The 12,035-nt window shown below is 43.6% G+C and overlaps 1 protein-coding gene across 4 annotated transcripts in view; it reads left to right on the top strand.

The window, feature by feature from the left end:
• LOC111147587 (BRD4 interacting chromatin remodeling complex associated protein like) overlaps positions 1–12,035 on the top strand; it is a 55,237-nt gene that overhangs the window by 20,569 nt on the left and 22,633 nt on the right. The gene's annotated exons all lie outside the window — the stretch shown is intronic.

Raw genomic sequence — 12,035 nt, 5'->3', positions numbered from 1 at the left:
TTATGACACAGAGTCAGTGTTACTTTTTTTTTTTTTTTTTTTTTTTCAGAGTCAGTGTTACTTTAACTTACCTCTCTAGACTTAATTTTCCTCATCAGTGAAATAGACATTTACTAGTACCATTTCATGGGGATATTGGAGGATTAAATGAGATAATCCACATAAAGCACTTAGTGCAGTCCCTAACAGCAAATAGCAAATACTTAATAAAAGCCCATTGATACATATACTTGATGAAATGTATTATGGGCATTTAAAATGAGAGTTTAGTGTAGATTATTTACTTACATCACGGAGTAAGCCACTAGGTGATGTAACAACGGACTGGGTGAAGAAGTTGGGGCTGCTTCCTGGGTGCTAACCGGAAAGGCTCCGGGTCTCTGTGTGACTCATCAGTGGTAACTGGCCTGCACCAGAGGGATGCATACGGCGGGAAGGATCCCAAATTACCTTGGGCAGTTGATAAACCCACAGAAGGACCATGTCTCTGAAAAGCATCCCAGATGTCATCAGCTTTGGTTCTCACCCCACCCCCTGCCCCCATTGGCCGATCCTTTAACAACTCTTGCTTCTGCTTCCGGCTCATCCTGAGCACCACCCATAGTTGCCGCTCTGCACCCTACCTGCAGCCCTGGGGTGGACCCTCTTTCGTCCTCCTTTTCCAATGCCTTGCTCCTCCGCATTTATAAGTATTCAGAAACCTTTCTGTGCCAGGTACATCAATATTTCCTAGGGAAACAAAGATTATTTATGATCAAGGATATTCAGTGCATTACCTTTGGTGTCAGAGGTGTGTATGTGTGTGCGTGATGAAAGAATGCCAGACTTCTAGAAAAGTTAAAGCTGAAGAGTAGTATAAGGACTTTCATATCCCCTTCACCAAGATTCCCCAAATGTTACTGTTTTGCTACCATTCATTTTAACCTTCTCTTCCTCTCCCCCTGCACTCACTCACTCTCTCTCTCTCACACACACACACCCACACCCAAATACAATTTTGAGAGTAAATTGCAGGCATGGTGCCTCTTTGCCCCTAAATACTTTGGACTTCAGTGTGTACTTTCAAAAAATGGTGACATTTTCCCATAGAACCATAAGTTATACGGTTAACAAAATCAAATTAGCATGGTTACAGTATTATCATCTAATCAACAGTCCTTTTCCAGATTTGGTCTATTTTCCCAAGAATGTCCCTTTCAGCAAAAGGGGGAAAAATTACATTGTTTTGTGTTTATGATGCAGGATCACTGCCTAATTTTGTTGTCATGTCTTTAAATCTAGAACAGGTTCTCTATCTTTCTTTGTCTTTTATGACCTTGATTTTTTTTTAAAGGTTTTATTTATTTATTTGACAGAGAGATCACAAGTAGGCAGAGAGGCAGGCAGAGAGAGTTGGGGAAGCAGGCTTCCTGCTGAGCAGAGAGCCCAACATGGGGCTCGATCCCAGGACCCAGAGATCATGACCTGAGCCAAAGGCAGAGGCTTTAATCCAGTGAGCCACCCAGGCACCCCTGACCTTGGTATTTTTGAAGAGTACAAACCACTGACTTTGTAGAATGCCCCTCAATTCAGGTTTCTATGCCATTTCCTCATGATTAGATTCAAGTCATACATTTGTGGTAGCATTGCCACAGAAGTGATATGTCCTCACAATATGGACTTGTCCCATTACCGGTGTTGTAAGCTTTGAGCATGTGCTTCAGATGGTGTCTGATGCTTCTTAGTAAGTTTCTTCGAGGGGAAACTTCGGCACTGTGCAGGTGTCCAGTTGCTCATCTAACTTGCACACACTGCGTTAAGCTTCCATTGATAATTCCTCACCAGATCCTTCCTTACAAAATTAGCTATTACCATGATAGCCATCAAATTGAGATTGTCTAATTCCATCATTTGTTCTACATTAATTGATGGCATTATATCTAAGAAAGCTTTTCCTTTTCCCTTTTTACTTATGTGTTTGTTTATATCAGTATGGATTCACAATTTTTTTAAGAGTTTATTTATTTATTTATTTATTTGAGAGAGAGAGAGAGAGAGAGAGAGAGAGAGAAAGAATACAAGCAGGGGTAAGGAGTAGAGGGATTAGGAGAAGCAGACTCCCCCCTGAGCAGGGAGATCAGGACCTGAGCTGAAGGCAGACACTTAACTGATTGAGCCACCCAGGTGCCCCTCATACATTCTTATTTTATTCAATGAGTTATAAATTGTTGTAGTCACTTATCTTGATGCTTGCTACTTTGATGGCCATTGGCCGCTCCTCCAAATTGGCTACTGGTCCTTCTGACATGTTTCCATCATGTCTTGAGCACTTTCTTTAATTTCAAGCAAAACAAAATGTTCCATGTTCATTTTTTACTTTCCCACGTCTGCCCTGGAATAGCCATTTCTTTGAGGAGCCTTATTCCTGGGGTGCCTGGGTGGTTCAGTGGGTTAAGCCTCTGCCTTCGGCTCAGGTCATGATCTCAGGGTCCTGGGATCAAGCCCTGCATTGTTGGGGGGGGCGGTGTCTCTGCTCAGCGGGGAGCCTGCTTCCCTTTCTCTCTCTGACTGCCTCTCTGCCTGCTTGTGATCTCTGTTAAATAAATAAAATCTTTTTTTGTTAAAAAAAAAAAGGAGCCTTATTCCTTCTAGTGGAGAACAATATTTAGAAACCAAGATCTGAACACTACATGTTCATTGCGACTGACCTGTATATCTTTACACACACCCAAATCTGTAGCTATTTATAGATCAATCTTTATTAAAAACAGTGAGTTCAGGGCTGCCTGGGTGGTTGAGTTAGTTAAGTATCCCACTCTTGATTTTGGCTCAGGTTGTGATCACGGGGTCGTGAGCTGGACCCCCATGTTGGGATCAGCGCTGGGCATGGAGCTTCCTTAAGAGTCTCTCTCTCCCTCTCCCCCTCCCTGCTCCTCTCAATAAACAAACAAATAAATAAAAACATTGAGTTTATATTGATACTTTGGATTCTAATCCAGGACCGGTGTGTTCATTATTCAAGTCTCCTTCTTTTCCATTTCCAAACATCTTCCATGTTTCCTCTTTTCTAACACTGAGAAAGGCAGCAGCACAATATATTTACTAAATTGCTCAATCCTGGAATCCCAGAAAAAGAGTTTCAGAAATGCTAATCTGTACCGCCGTGAAAAACAAACCTACTAATGGACATCAGTGCGGTTTACAGTTCTGTCTTTAGCCTAAAGGTCTATAGTCAAAATGCTGTGTTCATGGGGTACCTGGGTGGCTCAATTGGTTAAGCATCTGACTCTTGGTTTCAGTTCAGGTCATGATCTCAGGGTTATGCACTCAGACCTACATTAGGCTCTGTGTTCAGCAGGAGTCTGCTTAAGAGTCTCTCTCCCCTTCCCTCTACCCCTCCCCCCAACACATGTGCACTCTCTCTAAAATAAATAAATCTTTTTTATGTATAGATTTTATTTACTTATTTGTCAGACAGAGAGAGAGAGAGAGAGAGCACGTGTGCGCATACGCAGGGGGAGCGGTAGGCAGAGGGAGAAGCAGGCTCCCCGCTGAGTAAGGAGCCCGATGTGAGACTCGATCCCAGGGACCCTGAGATCATGACCTGAGCCAAAAGCAGGTGCTTAACTGGCTGAGCCACCCAGGTGCTCCTAAATAAATGAATCTTTCAAACTACTGCATTTGACGGTTGCATGGCCTAGTGCTTCCCCCCTCCCTTCGAGTAGTTATGCTAGTCATTTGAAGTATAGTTCTGCTTGTTTCTGTTCATATTTCATTATGGAGTCTTTCCCTGCTGTTCTTGTTGATTTTACCTACTTAATTTCCTTTGAAAGTGTGACCCATTAGCATGGTTCCAAAAGTCAGGGCTCTGCAGAGGGTGTACCTGGAGCACCTCACTGCACCCTTCTCCCACCCTTCCATCCTTCCCTGCCAGTTCTCAGCCACCTCTGTTATCACCGATCTCATTCCTCTCTAGTTGATTTATCCTACGTTTATTTTCACACAAATGAGCAGATACGTGTATGTTTTCTTACTTACCTTCCTTTCTTATTCAAAGTATAGAGTGCTGTAGATACTGTTCTACACTTTAGTTGCCAAAAAGTTTTTTAAAAACCCAAATGTCTGGGGACCCCTGGATGGCTCAGTGAGTTAAGCATCTGCCCTCGGCTCAGGTCATGATCCCAGGGTTCTGGGATCAAGTCCCACATTGGGTTCCCTGCTCAGCGGGGAGCCTGCTGCTTCCTCTTCCTGCCTCTTCCCCTGCTTATGTGCACTCTCTCTCTCTCTCTAACAAATAAAAAACATATTTTTTAAAAATTTAAAAAACATAATAAAAATTAAAAAATAAAAGCCCTGGGCGCCTGGGTGGCTCAGTGGGTTAAGCCGCTGCCTTCGGCTCAGGTCATGATCTCGGGGTCCTGGGATTGAGTCCCGCATCGGGCTCACTGCTCAGCATGGAGCCTGCTTCTCTCTCTCTCTCTCTGCCTGCCTCTCTGTCTACTTGTGATCTCTCTCTGTCAAATAAATAAATAAAATCTTTAAAAAAAATAAAAAAATAAAAAAATAAAATAAAATAAAAGCCCAGATGTCTAATACTAGTATCATGGGCTGTGATGAATGCTCTGCAGCTATTTAAAATGGTTTTGAAGGGTGCCTGGCTATCTTAATCAGTGGAGCGTGTGACCCTTGATCTTGGGGTTGTAGGTTCGAGCCCCACATTGGGCATAGAGATTATTTTTCTTAAGTATTTTTTTTTTTTTTTAGATTTTTTATTTACTTATTTGACAGAGAGAAATCACAAGCAGGCAGAGAGGCAGGCAGAGAGAGAGGAGGAAGCAGGCTCCCTGCTGAGCAGAAAGCCCGATGCAGGGCTCGAACCCAGGACCTGGGATCATGACCTGAGCCAAAGGCAGCGGCCCAACCCACTGAGCCACCCAGGCACCCCTTTCTTAAGTATTTTATTTATTTGTTTGTTTGTTTGTTTGAGAGGGAGAGCACAGGTAGGTGGGGGAGAGGCAGGGAGCCTGATACGGGACTCAATCCCAGGACCCTGGGATCATGACCTGAGCCAAAGGCAGATGCTTAACCGACTGAGCCACCCAGGTGCCCTGGATTACTTTTAAAAAAAGTAAAATCTTGGGGCACCTGGGTGGATCAGTCAGTTAAACGTCCAACTCAGTCTCAGCTCAGGTTTTAATCTCAGGGTCGTGAATTCAAGCCTCCTGTTGGGCTCCACACTGGGCATGGCACCTACTTAAAAAGTAAATAAAACAAAATCTTTTTATATAAAAGTAAGTAAATAAAATGTTTTAAAAAAATAACTTGGTCAGTTGAGCCTCCACCTCTTGGTTTTGGCTCTGGTCGTGATATCAGAGTCATGAGATTGAGCCCTGCACTGGGCTCTACATCAGTGTGGAGTCTGCTTGAGATTCTCTCTCCCACTCCGGGTGCCTCCCGCTTGTGCGCTCTCTCTAAAATAAATAAATAAATCTTTAAAAAATAACTTAAAGATTTGGGAAATGCTTACAAAATACTTTTAAGTGTATGTTTAAATTTGAAATATTTAAAATGTGCTTTTAAATGTATAATTAAGAGGGATGCCTGACTGGCTCGGTCAGTAGAGCATAGGACTCTTGATCTCAGGTTGTGGGTTCAAGCATAGAGCTTACTTAAAAAAATGAATGTAGGGGTGCCTGGGTAGCTCAGTTAGTTGAGTGACTGACTCTTGGTCTCAGCTCAGGTCTTGATCTTGGTGGTCGAGAGTTCAAGCTCCACATTGAGTTCCACACTGGGTGTGGATCCTACTTTTTTATTTTTTTTTTTTAAGATTTTATTTATTTACTTGAGAGAGAGAGTGAGTGAGAGATAATGAGAGGGGAGAAGGTCAGAGGGAGAAGCAGACTCCCTGTGGAGCTGGGAAGCCAATGCAGGACTCTATCCCCAGACTCCAGGATCATGACCTGAGTAGAAGGCAGTTGCTTCACCAACTGAGCCACGCTCTGGAACCCACTTTTTAAAATATATATATATTTAATAAACAATATGTTTTCACTTTTAGAAAAATAATGGAGCAAGACAGTATATTGAATTAGAAAACAGAAAACATTTTTGCTTACAAAACACCCAGAAATTTCATTAGAGAGAAATGCAATATAACATTAATAGCAGTTCTCTGTATAGTAGAATTACAGGTTGCTTTCATTTTCTTCTAGATTTAAAAACTTGGCCCACATAGAAGACATGAACTGGACAGCATTTATCAAAACATACATATATATATATATTTTTTTTTCAATCAGTAAAATATGCAGTTGGTGAAAACTTAAAACAGTTCCAAAATAGTTTACAGAGAAAAGCAAGTCTTGGGATGCCTGGGTGGCTCAGTTTGTTAAGCAGCTGCCTTCGGCTCAGGTCATGATCCCAGGGTCCTGGGATCAAGTCCTGTGTCGGGCTCCTTGCTTGGCCAGGAGCCCGCTTCTCTCTCTGTTTCTGCCTGCTGCTCCCCCTGCTTGTGCATTCTCTCTCTCTCTTTCTCTGTCAAATAAATAAATAAAATCTTAAAAAAAAAGAAGAAGAAGAAAAGAAAAGCAAGTCTTCCTGCCAGTCCGCATGTTTCCCTCCCGTAGGCTCCCACCATTTCTAGGTTCTTTATATTCTTCCAGAGATATCCTCTGCATATGGTGAAAGATACCACATAGACCTATTTACCTCTGCAATATACCACGGATGTTTTTACTTAGTTACATAAATTGAGGATTATTTTATATCAGTATGTATTGATCTGCTTTATGTTTGTTGTTACAATTAATTATATAGAAATCAGCCATGGCATGATTTCTTTCTCTTTTATATTTTCTATATAAGTAATGGCTTGATTAAGGAGAAACATCTCTCTGACTCCCAAAAGTTTCAGTATCCAGAGGTAACAAGAAGCCTCCACTGACAGCCCCAAAGTAATTTTTTGTGACTTTTAATGCCAAAAGGTACGGGGAACTAGGTCAGTTGTATTAGGTCAAGCGTGTTATTGCTGTAGGTTTTCTGGAACAATTAGGTACCAGGTATATTGGAATAAGGAGGATAGAGCCTTGGAGGCAGCATGAGTTAGAAAAGTAATGTTGAGGTGTTACCTAACATTTAAAGCCCCAGGACATCCAGAAACACTTGCAGCGGCTCTATTTTGCTTGATAATTTCCGTGTAAAATTTCTGTACAGATTACTTTATAGAATGTCATAATAAGCAAAAACACCATTACAGGGACTTCCCATGTTTGTCTATTTTGCAAAATTTAACTCAGCAAGTTTTGTTTTTTTTTTTTTTTAAGATTTTATTTGTTTATTTGACAGAGATTACAAGTAGGCAGAGAGGCAGGCGGGGGTGGGGGAAGCAGACTCCCTGCTGAGCAGAGAGCCCAATGTGGGGCTCCATCCCAGGACCCTGGGATCATGACCTGAGCCGGAGGCAGAGGCTTTAACCCACTGAGCCACCCAGGCGCCCCTAACTCAGCAAGTTTTGATCCTATAAAGGGTTAATTCTAGGGAGGAATAAATTTCTAGATATAAATTTTGGTTCTGTTATAGAAAATGCATTTATTTGGTTCAAAATTCAAAAGGTACGAAAAGGAATATATAATAGTGAAAATTTCCCTGCTTCTGTCCCCCAGCCACCAATGTTCTCTGCAGGCAACCAATGTAACCAGCCTCTTACAGAATGAATGTAAGGCCCCACCCCACCTTTTGTATTGTGAAAGCTTCCCAAACCCACAGAAAAATTGGAAGAGTACAGTGAACCCATTCACCTAGATTTACCCATAGTTGTTTTGCAACATTTGCTTTAACTGTGTGTCTCCTTCTCTCCCCGCTCTCTCTCTCTCTACACACACACACACACACACACACACACACTTTTTTCTCTGAACCATCTCGAAAGTCGGTTACAAATGTCTTGACCCCTTGCCCTAAATATTTCACCAGCTATTTCATATGAACAAGGACCTTCTTCAGCACAGCCATAGTGTCACGATCATACCCCCCCAGAAAAGTTAACATTAATACAGTAAAATTGTATCAGATTTCTTCCAGTTGACCCAATAATGGCCTTTACAACAATGTTTCACTCCAGAATCCAGTCAAAGAGCACTGATTTCATATTTCACCTCTCTAGGCTGGAGCAACCCAGATCATTTGTCTTGTAGATTGGCCTCAGTGTGGAGTTGTCTGATTGTGTCCTCATGGGCAGAGGCAAGCTAAACAATTGTGGCTAGACACAAAGTGTTGGCTGGGGCTGTTATTGGTGATTCTGGGTGTGATCACTTGGTTAAGGTCAGGTTTCTCCTCCAGGTCCTCAAAGGTACCTTTTTCCCTTTGTAAAGCAGACATGACCTCTAGGAGAGTGCTTTGGGACCACGTGACTCTCCCGTTCCCCTGTCTCTCACATCTGTTCTCCCATCTCTCTGGTGATTTGAGACTCCATCAGTGAGCCTCTCCTGAATATTACATTGGTGGTTGCAAAATGGCGATTTTCTAATTGTATTATCCTATCTATAGAGTTTTTGGCTGGGACTGTTCCATAAAGAAGAGCTTTTTCTTCTTCTCCCTCTCTCCCTCTCTCTCTCTCGGGGGCTGTCAGCTTCAGTGCTTACTGACTCATGGCTGTGCTTATTCCATCCATTCCAGCTAACCCTTGCTCTCCCTCTGCCCAGTATCATTTTGAGGCTAAGCCAGACATAGAACTAATTATGTGATATTTAGATATTTGGGATCTGTAAAAGGTCATGTATTCATTTTGTAGTTGATATTGCTGTCTGTTGCTTTCACTATTTTTTTAATGCCTAATGTTGGATCCCCCAAAATTGGGTACCCCAATAATGGATCCGTGATTAAAGGAGCGAGACTGATACAAAGCAAAGGTCAAGCAAAGCTTTATTTCGCGCCAAGCATCAGGAATCAGACCAACCGTCAAACAGACTGGTCGGGGCCGCCCCTACAGAGAGGACGACCCCTCCCTGCTTTCCAGACTAACTTTTATAGAGCAAAGGCCATGTGGTTGGACCTGGCCACACACAGGTGGCCAATAAGATTGTAACACACACAGGAAACTCCACAGTGATGCTAGGTGACCAGTTGAATTACAATTTGCCCCAGTAGACATTTGAACCAGCCTATCACACCTTGGTTAGGATTGGCGCCAAAAGGCTCCCAAAGGGCAGGGGCCCATACTCCTTGGTAGCTAGGAGACAGTATGCGCCCCCCCACTGATTGAATACCTCCACCTGGCCTGACCCACCCTTGTATTTGGACTTTGTTACCTGGGACTGGTTTCCCGGACTTGCTTTTAAATAAGTTCCCCTGGGGGGGTGGGGGAGCAAGGTCAATTTAAGCTTTATGGCAAAATGGCAGTTCAACCGGGGTGGGGCTGCTCTGGCTGAATAGGCCCTTACACCTAAAATGTCCTAAATGAAAAAATAAAAATAAAAAAAAATAATAAAATGTCCTAAGTGTGGTCAGCGGAGGCCTGGTGAAGCTGGCTTCTATACTTTTGACGTGGCCTGGTCTACTTTGAGCGCTTTGTGGCCCAAGACCCTGTGCGAGTGTCATCTGATTATCTTGCCTCAGACCTAGAATCAGCCATTCCTCCAGAGAGCCCTGTGAACTGAAATCCCTTAATGCAGAGCATAATTTACAGGATTTAAACTTTCTTATAAATAGATTAATATTCAAAAGTCAGCCATTAAAGCAGGCAATTTACAAGAGTTTAGCCTATTAAGCAAAATTAAATTATTTTAAGTCCAAATCTCCTTAGATCACTAGAAGATTTAGGCGATTGTAAATCCCTTGAGAGCAGCACTCACCATGCTTTCTGTGTGTCGCCAGAGTGATCACAGCTGGTCTCCAGCCCATCCCTGCCCCTCCCGACTCCCCTGCCTCCCTCTAGCTCAGCCTGATAACCTTACAATGAGCCAGGGGCCACCAGATCTTCAGACACCCAGACTGCAGAATCTAGGTGGTATTTGTTTCTCTCCTTCTGTACTTTTTTTTTTAAGATTTTATTTATTTATTTGACGGAGATCACAAGCAGGTAGAGAGGCAGGCAGAGAAAGAGGAGGAAGCAGGCTCCCTGCTGAGCAGAGAGCCCGATGTCGGGCTCGATCCCAGGACCCCAGGATCCCGACCCAAGCCGAAGGCAGAGGCTTTAACTCACTGAGCCACCCAGGCTCCCCTCTCCTTCTGTACTTTTAATAAGTTATTAAATCCTACTGATTAAAAAAAAAAAATCCTACTGATTTGTCTTTGAATGTCTCACACCTGTTCTTGCCAATAATAATAAAAGTAATGATCATATTATTAACAGTTGGTACAGTGCCAGGGGCTCTCCATGTTATTGCTAATCCTTACCTTGGAGCTACAAGAAGTGACTGTTTCCAACTGACTGTCAAGGAGATGGTTCAGAGCATGGCCAGATTGCTTGGAAAGGCAAACTACCTGCTAGTTGGCTATGGTGTATGTACTTTTTCCCATTTCCCTCCTTTTCTGCATCCTTACCCTGAGCTAGGCTTTAAGAGGGACTGCAATGTGATGGGAAAAACAGGAGCTGGGTTAGGAATCACAGTTCGCTTGTAGGTCCCGCTCCGCCAGGGACTGGTTTGGTTAAGTTTGTGTCTTAAACTCTCTGAGCCCTAATTTCTCTCTCAATGAGGAACCCCAGCTATGCAATTGAACCACCTGGGGAGCTTTTTAAAAATATGGATGCCTGGGCCTCTCCTCCATAAATTCGGATTTTTAAATGGCCTGGAGAAAGGGCTCTAAGCATCAGCATTTTTCAAAAGCTCCCCAAGGGATTCTAAAGAACAACCAGAATAGAGAAGTACTGGGCTAGATGATTTCTGAGGCCCATTCAGACCCTAACACATCAACAAATGTTGCAATTATCTGGGTGATTATTTGCCTTCGGCCTCTTTCTGAAGGCAGATTTCTACCACATTAATCTTCCTAAAACATTTGCTTGATGACCTGAACCAGATCATGAGACTCCCCATGGCTGCAGGAGAAAGTACAAACCCTGGCCGACAGTTACACTGCTCTGGTTAGAAAGCCTCCATCTTCCCAGGCTGGCCCCTTCTCCCTGCCTCCCTGACGAGGCCAGACTCACTGTGAGCCCACGTCATTACTGACACTGGTATTCATTAAACTTCCTTTTATAGCAGGTAGAAATGCTTCCCATCCTCCAGAGCAGCCCCCAAAGTCCCTAAACGAATGAAGCTTTTTCCAGTTACCCCAGATACCTTCTCTGCATTGTTTTGTGTTTTTTTTTTTTAAGATTTTATTTATTTATTTGACAGAGATCACAAGTAGGCAGAGACGCAGGCAGAGAGAGAGGGGGAAGCAGGCTCCCCACTGAGCAGAGAGCCCGATGCAGGGCTCGATCCCAGGACCCTGGGATCATGACCTGAGCTGAAGGCAGAGACTTTAACCCACTGAGCCACCCAGGCGCCCCAACCTTCTCTGCACTTTTTGTTCATACTGTTCACTGGGGTGCATAACCACCAACAGTGTTGTTTCCTTCCTTCTTCCCTCCCTCTCTCCATCCCTCCATCCATCCTTCCTTCCCCAGTACCTCAGTACCTGCCATGGCCAGCCCTGGGCCAAGTGCCAGGGAGACAGCAGTCTTTTGCAGGGCAGGAGGCAGACAGATAAACTGACAGCCGCAGTGCACAATGTTTGATGCTCTGCTGGAAGTAATCCAGAGTTCCAGGCTTAGAAAAGAAGCCGCTCACCCAGATGGGATGGTTGGGGAAGGTTTCCTTGACCCAGTGGTTCCTGACTGAGATCTGCTAAGGGAAAGGAGAGTTAGTTACCCAGATATTGAGGGCCTGAGGGAAGAATTTTCCAGCAGTAGGAATAGCCGTGCAAAGGCTGGTGAGAGAAGAGACCGTGATACTGAGGTGACAGGAAAACAGATTCAGGTGAGGTGTGAAGATTTAGGTGGGAAAGGTGAGCAAGGATCAAATCACGCAGGACCTTGTATGTCATGTTAAGGAGCCGGTGTCATAATCGAAGTG

Source organism: Enhydra lutris, unplaced genomic scaffold (genome assembly GCF_002288905.1).
Source record: "Enhydra lutris kenyoni isolate GAN:26980312 unplaced genomic scaffold, ASM228890v2 scaffoldscaffold17, whole genome shotgun sequence".
Classification (NCBI taxonomy): Eukaryota; Metazoa; Chordata; class Mammalia; order Carnivora; family Mustelidae; genus Enhydra; species Enhydra lutris.
Note: the sequence above shows the minus strand (reverse complement) of the source record. Positions and strands in the feature narration are given on the sequence as shown.